The following is a 12457-nucleotide window of genomic DNA, read 5'->3' as shown; positions in this document are numbered from 1 at the left end:
GTGGGAGGGGGAGTTGAAATGTTGGGCCACGGGGCGGTGTGGTTGATTGGTGCGGGTGTCCCGGAGATGTTCCCTAAAGCGCTCTGCTAGGAGGAGCCCAGTCTCCCCAATGTAGAGGAGACTGCATCGGGAGCAACGGATACAATAAATGATATTAGTGGATGTGCAGGTAAAACTTTGATGGATGTGGAAGGCTCCTTTAGGGCCTTGGATAGAGGTGAGGGAGGAGGTGTGGGCACAGGTTTTACAGTTCCTGCGGTGGCAGGGAAAAGTGCCAAGATGGGAGGGTGGGTTGTAGGGGGGCGTGGACCTGACCAGGTAGTCACGGAGGGAATGGTCTTTGCGGAAGGCGGAAAGAGGTGGGGAGGGAAATATATTCCTGGTGGTGGGGTCTGTTTGGAGATGTTTGAAATGTCGGCGGATGATTTGGTTTATGCGCCTTTCTCTCAAAGCTCCTTGGATCCTGCCTGAACTGCTGTGATATTCCAGCACCACTAATCCAGAATCTGGTTTCCAGCATCTGCAGTCATTGTTTTTACCTCCAGATATTTGTTCTCCACTGCCTTCTGGTGCAGAACATTCCATATATCCATCACTCTCTGGGTGAAGACATTTCTCCTCAATTCTGTTCTAATTGCCCTACCCCTTATTTTTAAACTGTGTCCTCTGAAGACAGAAGAAAACCAGAGAGCAAGAGCTAAGCCCTGTCACAGAATCAGCATTGTTCTTTTCTCAAGATAAAGGAAAAGAGTAACACACAGCCAGTGAAACAACAGTTCCCTAGTGAGGGCTGAATTACACCTGAAACACATTGACTGTGTAAATCAGGCAGTTTAGAAATCAGTCCTCAATAAAAAAGGAATACCAGTTAGCAAAGCTGGCTTTGTAAACCAATCAGTTTAGGAATGAGGTTCTCCCAAAAAAAAACAGAAACCAACAGCAGCAGTAACACACTGACTGTGGCCCAGCCAGCACACATTCTGACACAAATGGAGAATCCTTGACGCTGATCCAGCTCCCTCAGAGCCAGCTCTGAGTGAATAGGATGTTTGACATTCCTTTTTTATTTTATTAAACAGTATAAAATAATTGACAATAAACAGAAAGCAGTTCACAAAAAAAAAACCACGATATACAGGGGAAAGTGCAGCAAAGCCAAATCCCAAACCCCACTGTTCAACCAGTTTTCAGGGAGATGAGGACAAACCACAAATCCCACTTCCATTCATCACAAAGATAAGTATAACAAACACAGACAAGACAGTGCAATCAAATCAGAAACAGTGTATAGAGCACAGACCCAATATAGCTATAAAAGACAACTGATACCCATCCCCAACATATACTGATCATACTGCGCTTGGCCAGCCTTCCTGCAGGACAGTCAACCTTCCGGTCTCCGCTCACCCAGCGTACTGACTGACCTTCCCCAGGCTGGCCTTCCCATGGGCTGCCAGCGGCCGCCTTGCTCAGCCTCCTCTCGTACTGATCGGCCTGCCCTATACCAGCTTTCCTGCGAGGAGGCTATCAGTTGCCTGGCCCCACCTACTGACAGACTCCTCCTGGCCTACATTCCTCCAGGCCGGTCATCAACCCTCCGACCCCCAGCCAGCCCATCTACTGGCTGCCCCGCCCCGACCAGCTTTCCTACAGACAGGCTGTCGGCTGCCTAGTCCCTAGCCCGCCTGCATGCTAACTGATGCATCCCCAGCCCTGTCACCAACCCTCCAGTTCCCGGTTGCCCCATGTACTGACTAGCCCATTCTGGCCCACGCAAACACAATTAATTACAAACCCCACATACAGTAACAGAGTTCACAAAATCCTCACAATACAGTTTCCAGTAACAAGGCAGAGTCCACATCCAAAGGCAGAAAATGCACACCCCACAGCACATACACATAGGTGTTCAGTCTCTATAGAGGCTAGTCCATCCATATAGAACCAGGCGCAGTTAACCCACAGGGGTTTGGTCCATTCCAAAGGCAGAGTCCACAGCACACATGCAGGTGTTCAGTCTCCACAAGGGCCTGGTCCATCCAAAGGACCAGGCCCACAGTACATTGTAGAGGTGCACTTAACTCACAGGAGTATGGTCCAGTCCAGGATATAGCAATTTCTCACCTCCCAGCACACACACATATAGGTGTTTAGACTTTACAGAGGCCTAGTCACCTACAAAGGGTCAGACCTACCCATACAGGACCAGCTCATTTGGAAAGATGCATTTTCTCACAAGGGCTCAGTCTAAACACCAAAAATGTGAACCCACATTCAAAATACAAAGAAAACCAGAGTGCAAGGGCTAAGGCCTACCACAAAATCAACATAGTCCTTTTCCCAACATAAAAGAAAAAAGTGACACACAGGCTGCAACCAGCCAGTGAAATAGCAGTTCCTTAAGGAGAACTGAGTTACATCTGAAACACATTAACAGTGTATATCAGGCTGTCTAAAAATCAGTCCTCAATAAAAAGGGCAACCAGTTAACAAACGGGCTATATGATTCAGGAACCAGGTTTCCTCAAAAACAAACAGAAACCAACTGCAGCAGTAACAAACTGACTGTGGCCCAGCCAGCACACAGTCAGTTCCCTGGCACAATGGAGAATCCTTGACACTGATCCAGCTCCCTCAGAGCCAGCTCTCAGAGTGAACAGGATGTTTGACATTCCTATTGGTTTTCATTTTTTAAAATGTTATTCAACAGTACATAGTTTACAAACAATTAATATTAACCGCCATATACAGAGAAACAACAATTTACGAGGGAGAGGGGCAGCAATGTTCAACCAGTTTTCAGGGAAATGAAGACAAACCTCAAATCCCGCCGTCAGTCATCACAAAAGTAACAGTAACAAATACATATAAGACAGTCCAATGAGATAAGGAACAGTGCATAGAATACAGACCACTGCCCCCCTCCCCCCCGGCGAGTCATCCATCCCTCCCACCTTTCAGCCACTCTGAGGCAGCCTGCCTCTAAGCCCCTTCCGGCTCTCGGACCAGCCTGACACACCTCGCAGACAACCCTAGGACAGCCCGTCCTACTTCCCCAACACCCCCCACCACCCCAGGACGACAGTAGTCAGGATGGCCTATCCACCTTCCAACTTCCCTAACCGCCCTTCGCATCTTCTGGCCAACTCTAGGTCAGCCCGTCCCTGTACCTGCCCGGTGTGACAGCGCTGAGGACAGTCTACCCACCTTCCGGTTTTTGGTCTGTCCCTAGGGACCATTGGGTCCTTGCCCACCACGATGTGCCATCTGGCCCGTGGACTGCCCTGACACACCTTCCGGCCACTTCTAGGACAGCCTATCCCCTTCCCTGGGACGACAGTGCTCAGTGCAGCCCACAAGCCTTCTGGATCTCGGCTGCTCTGACACACTTTCCGACCACCTCGAGGACAGCCTGGCCTGAATATCCCTTCACGAGACAACAACACTCACAATGGCCTACCCACCTTCCGGCTTTTGGGGCAGCCTACCCACCTCGGAGTGACAGCTTTCAGGACAACCTATGAGCCTCCCAGCTCACAGTAAGGCCTGCCAGAGTGAACAGGATGTCTTAAGTTCCTTTTATTATTTTTTTATCTACTCCCCACACTACCGACTAACAGCAGCAGTACTTATATTTTCCAGACATTCCTATTTACATCTGTCAGCTAGGGCTCCCCGATTGGACCAGATTAACAGCCCTGATCAGGGACCCCCTATTCTATGAGGTGCACCTGGCTAACCTCATTACAATCATACACCCCTCCCCCTCTGAGTCCGAGGACATAGGCCAGTTCTTTTTTTGTTGTTGTTCCTCCTGCAACGTTGTAGCACCGGGTCAGGTTCCTCCATCTCTGTCTCTGATACAGGCAGACTGTAATACACAGTCATTCACCTCTCGTACATGGAGCATATTGGAAGAAATTCATTCCCTCTTTAGGCAGTAGAAGTGTCAAGGTGATGACATCCACAGTGTCCACCTCAGATTCCGAGGTAAATTCAGCACTTCACAGAGACGGAGAACGTGTGGGTTCTGGAACAGTCGGAAGGCAGTTGAGTAGCTGGGCACATGTTGCTCCCGCCTTGTTTGTGAGTTGCAGCTTTCGGATGGTCCACGTATGTGTTCAGGACCATTGCACCAACCCGAACTTTATACATCGCCAGCATGACCTCACATCGACCCAGGGCCATTCCTGTGGTTCCTACACCAAGCCTTGTCTCTTGCAGTAAACTGTCTCTCTGAGTTTGGTATCTAATGAAGCTGTACATTGTTTCTTCTTCAAAGTTTGGGCTTCTCTTTCAGCCAGACCATTGGATGATGGATGGTATGGAGGTGTCCTTGTATTCAAAGTTTGTGCGAAGATTTGTAGCTCGGGTGCTCGTTGTTGTGGTTCTGTTCGCCGAGCTGGAAGTTTTTGTTGCAAACGTTTCGTCCCCTGGCTAGGCGTTTGTTCCAAACGTTTCATCCCAAGCACTGATGATGTCGCCTAGCCAGGGGACGAAACGTTTGCAACAAAAACTTCCAGCTCGGCGAACAGAACCACAACAGTGTCCTTGTATGTTGAATACCATTTGACTTTAGGCAATTCCCTGCTGATAAACGATGGCCCATTTTCTGTGACCAACACTTCCAGGAGTCTGAGTATTGCAAAATATGCTCATTGTTTTTCTATCATCATCCCTGTGTTTGACGAATGATTTCTATGCACATGCAGCCATTTTGAGTGGCTGCCAATAACGACTAAGAACATACAGTCCATGAAAGGACCTGCATAGTCAATGTGTAACCGAGTACAGGGTTTACCTGGCCATTCCCACAAATGTGGGGTAGCTGCTGGTGGTAATTTTTGTCCTTGTTACTTAGCCTCCTGGATGGTGGTCTAACTTGTAGTTATACGGACATAGTATTAAAGCCCACCACTGAATTCAGTGTAAAGCTATGGGTGGCACTGCCTTGTCCTCTTTAGGTAGACCTAGCAGGGGTTTGTGGCCCGTTATTATCACAAATGTACATCCGTAAAGGTATTGGTGGAACTTCCTGACTCCAAATATGACTACCAAACCTTCCTTCTCTATCTGGGCATGTTGAGGCTCTGCATAGCCAAAGTCCTGGATGCATATGCTATTGGGCATTCTCTCCATTGGGCCACCTATGAGCTAACACTATCCTGATGCCATATGGGGAGGCATTGCATGTCAGGAACAGATCTCGCTTGAGATCATAGTGTGCCAACACCTTACAGGATGAGAGTTATTTCTTCACTTCTCTGAAGTGGGCTTTGGTACATGACCATTTCTAAGGCTGACTCTTTTTGAAGAGATGATGCAAAGCTGTCAGGATGGGGGCCACGTTATGTATGAACTTTCCGTAATAATTCACAAACCCAGAGAAAGATCTAAGCCCCAGTACAGACGTGGGAGTCGGGCACCTTTGATTGCCTTCACTTTATCTTTCAATGAGTGTAGCCCGGTCTTGTCAACTCTGTGGCCCAAGTAGGTTACTTGGGATGCCTGCAATACACATTTTTCCCTTCTGAGGCATATGCCCACCTAGGACAAACATCTAAGAACTATATCCAAGTTCTCCACGTGCTCCTGATTGGTCTTCTTGTAATTAGCATGACATCTAGATAAATGGCGACCTGGGGTAGACCTTGTAAAATGTGCTTCACTGAAAAGTTGCTCAGGCCGATAATGCCCCAGATGGCAGTCTCGTATGTTGGTACAAACCCTTATGGGTATTAATAGTAGCAAACTTCTGGGAATCCTCATCTAACTACAATTGCAGGTACGCATGGCTCATGACAAGCCTCAGGAAGGATAGTCCCCCTGCCATGTTTGTGTGTAAACCTTCTATGTGAGGGATTGGGTATTTATCCAGCTGCAAAAAGAGATTTACCATTTATTTGAAATTCTCATAAAGGCAAACTGACCTATTGGGTTTCACACTCAGCATGACTGGTGCTGCCAATCTGCAACCTGGACTGGTTTGATGATTCCTTCACTTTCCAACCTTCTGATTTCTGCCTCTAGTTTTGCCCTTAAGGCAAATGATACTGAATGGGCCTTGCAGAATCATGGAATTGCTTCCTGGTCAACATGCAAGGAGGCCTTGGCCCCTTTGATAGTCCATAGACCTTCCTGAAAAATGTCAGGGTATGTAATTAGGACTTAATTTAGATAGCCAATCAAGGTGCATCTTTCGCAACAACTTTCACCCCATCGAGCCTAAACACGAGTCCTTTACTACAATCACTGGGAACTGAAACAGCTGCTTCTGATCAGAGACCGGAGCCAAATTCATCGCCTTAACCTGTAAAGGTTCCCCAGGTTTGCAGTGTAGCCGAGGTCTTGCACAAACATTATGATTGGAGCCCAGAGCAAATTTTATTAAAGACTGATTCTATGGTCACAGAACTGGCCACACTGGTATCGCCCTCCATTAGAACCGGGTGATCTTTTAACCAGATGTTTATTTGGAATAGGTTCTGATTTGGATATCGGTAAGCAATGTAACTAGATGTAGGTGGACCTTCCAGGGTGTGCACTCTCCTGGGTACAGCCTATGAGTTCTCTTAGTCAGTTCAGGTCTAGCGGGTCTCTTTTGCTGTCCTGGGTCTGCACACCAGTAGCAACCACAATGGTCTGCCGGCCCGAATCCTGAAGAAACTTTTAACCATTTGGCCATGGCTTGGCTATGTTTTGGGGTTTTGCTGTGGGTTGACCTCGAATCCCTTTGTTCCCAATATGTCCTGGGTGAGGCTATGCAATTTACGCAAATAACATTCCTCAAGCTCAGTTGCACTGGCAAGGGTGTCCCTGCATCAGAATTCCCTGCAACTCTGATGCTCTATTTGCCACATTTTCTAATGATAAAGCCTGGTTGAAAAGTCCAGTTGGGCTTAAGCTATAATGTGCTTTTGCATGGTTACCTCATTAATCACACATCCCAAACAGTCTAGTAACATCTCATTCACTGTTAACCCAAAGTCATGTGCCTCTGCCAGTCACCTGAACCTACTCAAATATCCCATTATGGATTCCCATGGTTCTTGAATTGCCGAGTAAAACAGATAGCATCTCAGAAAATTAGAGGAGAATTTGGACTGTAATATTCCTTAACTAAACCCTTCAACTTTTGAAAGGTTTTAGTATCAGATGCCTCAGGGAAAGTTGGCTCCTAATAACCAAAAAAGCTACAGGTCCACAAGCTGTCAGGAGAATTACTCATTGGTTTTCATCTGCCCCAATATCATGGAAAAACATAATGCATTCCTTTAGCATATGGGGCCCAGTCTTTGACAGCAGAATCGAATGAATCAAATTCCTCCTTATGTTGAGGCTATGCCCCCTAGCTCTAGCTTCAGCCACCAGTGGAAGCAACCTCCCTGGTTCTATTTATCTATTCCCTTCATAATTTTAAACGTTTCTTTAAGATTTCCCTCTCATTCTTCGAAATTCCAATGAGTATAATCCCAGTCTACTCAATCTGTCCTTAAAATGCCAACCCTCTCAATGCAAGAATCAACCTAGTGAACCTTCTCTCGCTCTAGCACCAGTACATCCTTTCTCAAGTAAAGAGACCAAAACTGTTCACAGTACTCCAGGTGTGACCTCACCAGCACCCTATATAGCTGCAGCATAATCTCCCTGTTTTTAAATTTAATCTCTTAAACAATGAAGGACAATATTCCATTTGCCTTCTTAATTACCTGCTGCATCTGCAAACCAACCTTTTGTGATTCTTGCACAAGGACACCCAGGTCCCTCTGCACAGCAGCAAGCTCCAATTTTCGCCATTTAAATAATAATCCATTTTACTGTTATTTCTACCAAAATGGACAGCCTTGCATTTACCAACATTGTACTCCATCTGCTAAACTCTTGCCCATTCATTTAACCAATCTATATCCCTCTGCACACTTGCTCTACCACTCATTTTTAATGTCATCTGTGAACTTTGAAACACTAGACTTGGACTTGAACTCATCAATGCTATTCAATGTCCTGCCATTGACTACATACTTTTCCTTAACATTTGATCTCCCAAAGTGCAGCACCTCATGCTTATCCATATTAAGCTTCATTGCCCATATTCCGCCCATATCTGTAACTGATCTAAATCCAGCTGAATCCTTTGACAACCTTCTACACTATCCACAACTCCACCGATTTTTGTATCATCTGCAAACTTACTAACCTACCCATCTACATTTTCATCCTCGTCATTTATACATATCACAAACAGCAGAGGTCTCAGTATGGATCCCTGTGGAACACCACTAGTCATGGACATCCAGCCTGAAAAACACCCTTCCACCCTTCCACCACGACCCTCTGCCTTCTATGTGCAAGCCAATTCTGAATCCAAGTGGTCAAGTCACTGTGGATCCCATGCATCTTAATCTTCTAGATGAGCCTACCATGAGGGACCTTGTCTAAAGCCTTACAAAAATCCATGTAAATATCATCAACTGTTCGCCCCCGATCACCTTCATCACCTCCTCAAAAAACTTGATCAAATTAGTAAGATACGACTTGCCATGCACAAAGCCATGCTGACTGTCCCTAATTAGGCCATGCTTTGCCAAATGTGCATAAATCCTATCCTAAGAATTATCTCCAATAACTTCTGAACCATCGATGCGAGACTCAATGACCTATAATTTCCTGGATTATCTCTATTTCCCTTCTTGAAAAATAGAACAACATTCGCAAAAAATATTGGGAACGGTACAAGGAATGTCAAAAAGACAAGCCTTAAGATTTTCTCCCTGAACTTATGGAGCATTTGAAATAATGCTAATGAATTAATTATGCAAATAGATACAAACAGGTATGATATAGTTGTGATTGGCTATAGGTTGACCAGGGATGGGAACCAGGAGTATTCAGTCTTTAGGAAGGACAGATGTAAAAGAAACAATGGTATTGCATTCCTGGTTAGAGGATATAAACACAATATTGAGCAAGGATATTAACTCAATGTGGCAACTTTGTGCGTAGAATTGAGAAATACCAAGGGGCAAAAAACATAAGCGGGGGTGAGATATAGTCCACCAAACAGTCGTGGTGATGTTGGGAATGGCATTAAACAGGAAATCAGAGATGTATGAGGTAAAAGAATATGTGTAATCATAGGATTACTTTAATCTGCATATAGATTGGGCAAATCAAATTAGTCAGAATACCGTTGAGGACAAATTCCTAGAGTGTGAACGGATTGGCTTTCTGGACCAAGTAGAGATCATGGCATCTTATGTAGGGTATTATGCAATGAGAAAGGAATAATTGGTAAGATAGGGACCCTTTGAGAATGACCAAGATATGATAGAATTCTTCACCAACATGGAGTGTGAGGGAAAACTGAAACCAAAGAACTGTGGATACTTGAAATTCAAAACTAAAACAGAATTTGCTGGAGAAACCCAGCAGGTCCAGAAGCATCTGTGTAGAGAAAGCATTATTATTATTATTATTGTTATTGTTATTATTAGAACCACACTCTAACCATCTGACCTGTACAAAATGGATGAGCTGCAGTAAACCAGGAAGGAGAAATAATAAAAAGACCCTGAAGGACAGGAAAAAGTGTGCAGCCAAAATTAGAGTTTTTTATACAAATGCATGGAGTGTAAGAAACAAATTAAATGAGCTGCAAGCACAGATTCAAACTGGAAACTATGCTATAGTAGCCATTACAGAGACATGGCTGCAGAATAGTCAGGACTCGGAATTAAACATATCAGGTTCTAATGTTTACAGGAGGGCAGAAGGGGAAGAGTGTCATTCCTGATTAGAAACAGAATCACTGCTACAGCGAGGGAGGATGTAATGAGGGGAAAACACCAGTGGAGAGCTTAAATGGTGAAACCAGGGGGTAGCGGGCGAAGGGTGTTTTTCAGAATGGAGTGGTGTTCCACAGGGATCAGTCTTAGGTCCTCTGTTGTTTGTCATGTATATAAACAATCTGGAGAAAAATATGGGTCTGAATATGAAGTTTGCAGATGACACAAAGGTTGGTGGAGTTGCCAATGATTGTGAAAGGATACAACAGGATATTGTTAGATTGGCGACTTGGGCACAGAAATGGCAGATCGAGTTTAATCAAGACAAAATGCAAGGGGATGCATTTTGGAGGATTAAACTTAGGTGTGAATTATCGTGAAAATGGCAGAACCCTTAGGAACATTAATGTACAGATGGATCTGGGTGTGCAGGCCCACGGTTCCCTAAAAGTGGCAACCCAGGTGGCCAAGGTGAATAAGAAGGCATATGGCCTGCTTACCTTCATTGGTCGGGGCATGGATTACAAGAGCTGGCAAACCATGTTGCAGCAATATAAAACCTTTGTTAGGCCGCATTTGGAGTATTGTGTGTAGTTTTGGTCACCACACTACCAGAAGGACACTGAGGTTTTGGAGAGAGTGCAGAGAAGGCTTACCAGGATGTTGTCTGGTCTCGAGGGGATTGGCCAATGAGGAAAGGTTAAACAGACTAGGCTTGTTTTCACTAGAAAGACGGTGGCTGAGAGGAGACCTGATAGACGTGTACACAATTGTGAGAGGGGGGACAGAGACTTTTTCCCAGGGTTGACGTTTCAATTACAAGGGGTCACAGGGTCAAGGGGAGAGGGGGAAAGTTTAAGAGAGATGTGTGAGGGAAGATTCTCACACAGAGAGTGGTAGCAGCCTGAAACACACTGCCAGAAGTGGTGGTGGAAGCCGGCACATTGGGGACATTTAACAGGCATCGGAATGGTTACATGGATAGGGTGAGAATAGAGGGATACAGACCAAATAAGGGCAGGAGGTTTGCTTTTTAGTTTAGTTAGCGCATAATGATTGGCACAGGCTTGGAGGGCTGAAGGGCCCGTTCCTGTGCTGTACTGCTCTTTGTTCTTTGAATGAAAACCACAACAGGCAGCAGCTCAGGTGTGCTGGATTTATAAATGTTGAAATTAAACAACTATGTAGCAAAGACAGAGCAGTATTAATGGGGGATGTTAATCTTAACATAGAATTTCTAGAGCAGTGAATTTCTAGTGTGTCTGGTGTAGTTTCCTGTGACAATATGTTTTGAATGTGACAAGGGGATGAGCAGGTATTCGATGTAGTGATAAGCAATGAGCCTGATTTAATTAGTGAGTGAAGTAACTCCATGAAGGCTGCTATCCTGTCACCAAGTCACCCCTTATGTCTGCTTGCATAGTATATGACACTGATCCAGCTAGCTCAGAGTCGGCTCCGAGACCGAACAGAACCCCTGACATTGATGTTGGCCTGGGGCTCCCTGACTGGACCACGTAAACAACCCCAATCAGGGAACTCATATTCTATGAAGTCAATATGGCTGACCTCGTTCCAATTACTACATCCCTTCCACCACCCCACACTCCCCCAACTCCCCCTCCCCAACCCCCCCCCCTCCCCACCACCAAGTGCTGGGAGCGTGGGCCTCATCTTTCTCCTGTAGCTTCTCCTCGGGCGTTTTCACGCCAGATCCAGTTTCTTCGACTTTGCCTTGGATACTGGTGGAATGTAGATGATCCTTTTCTTCTTCTGGTGGTGATGGTGTTGAGGCTGTGACATCTGCTGTATCCATCTTGTTCACAGAGGTTTCTTCAACATTAAATAGAAGGGGTCTGACAGCATTGCCAGCTGTTCTGAGGGGCCGGGTATGTTTTACTCCTGCCCCGTTTGCAAGGTTGCAGTTTTCATGTGGTCCACATGCATATTCAGGACTCCTCCCCTATTCAAACGTTGTACATTGTGGGACATGACCTTGTGTTAACCATGCCTTTTACCCCACGCAGGGCCTTTTCCATGGCTTTGACATTGAACTTTGTCCCCTGAAGTAAACTGCCTCTCTCACTTCTATTCAGCGTTGACATTCTTGATACTGATTCACTCTCCCTGCCCCCAAGGTCCAGGAAGATCAGGTTTAACCTGGAATGGAGTCTTCTCCCCATCATCAACTCTGTACGTGCATGAGGGATGGAACAGGAACCGGGACAGTTCAGTATCTTAGTGAAGCTGTAAGCTGTTTCTTTAAGCCTTCCTTCAAAACTTGGTCTTCTCTTTCCACCAGACCATTGGAAAAAAGGTGGTACAGAGCTGACCTTACATGCTGAATGCAACTTGACTTTAGGAAATATTCAAATTCCCTGCCAGTAAACAATGGCCCATTGTCAGTGACAAACACCTCCAGGAGTTTGTGTATTGCAAAAGATGCTCGCAGTTTTTTAATCGCCGTTCCTGTGTTTGACAAATGAATTCTCTGCAAATTCAACCACTTTGAGTGGGCATCCACAATGACAAAGGACATTGAGCCCATGAAAGGACCTGCATTGTCAACGTGTAACTGACTCCAGGGAATACACAGCCATTCCCACACATATCTTTGTCCTTGTTGGAACTCTGGGCACAGGTATGTCAGCATCCAATCCTGGCCATCAGGC

General features: G+C 45.6%; 1 protein-coding gene across 1 annotated transcript in view; it reads right to left on the bottom strand.

The window, feature by feature from the left end:
- The window catches only part of LOC122542343 (SUN domain-containing protein 2), a 126931-nt gene extending 124545 nt beyond the window's left edge, over nt 1–2386 (bottom strand). Inside the window, exon 1 of the mRNA XM_087978407.1 lies at nt 2317–2386. The gene's annotated coding sequence lies outside the window, so the exon portion shown is untranslated. The remainder of the gene's footprint in view (nt 1–2316) is intronic.
- Between the last annotated feature and the right edge of the window lie 10071 nt (nt 2387–12457).

Source organism: Chiloscyllium plagiosum, unplaced genomic scaffold, assembly GCF_037043375.1.
Source record: "Chiloscyllium plagiosum isolate Xiang-an unplaced genomic scaffold, Cpla_swu_hap1 HiC_scaffold_33, whole genome shotgun sequence".
Classification (NCBI taxonomy): Eukaryota; Metazoa; Chordata; class Chondrichthyes; order Orectolobiformes; family Hemiscylliidae; genus Chiloscyllium; species Chiloscyllium plagiosum.
The sequence above is the reverse complement of the archived record's forward strand: the minus strand, read 5'-3'. Positions and strand labels throughout refer to the sequence as shown.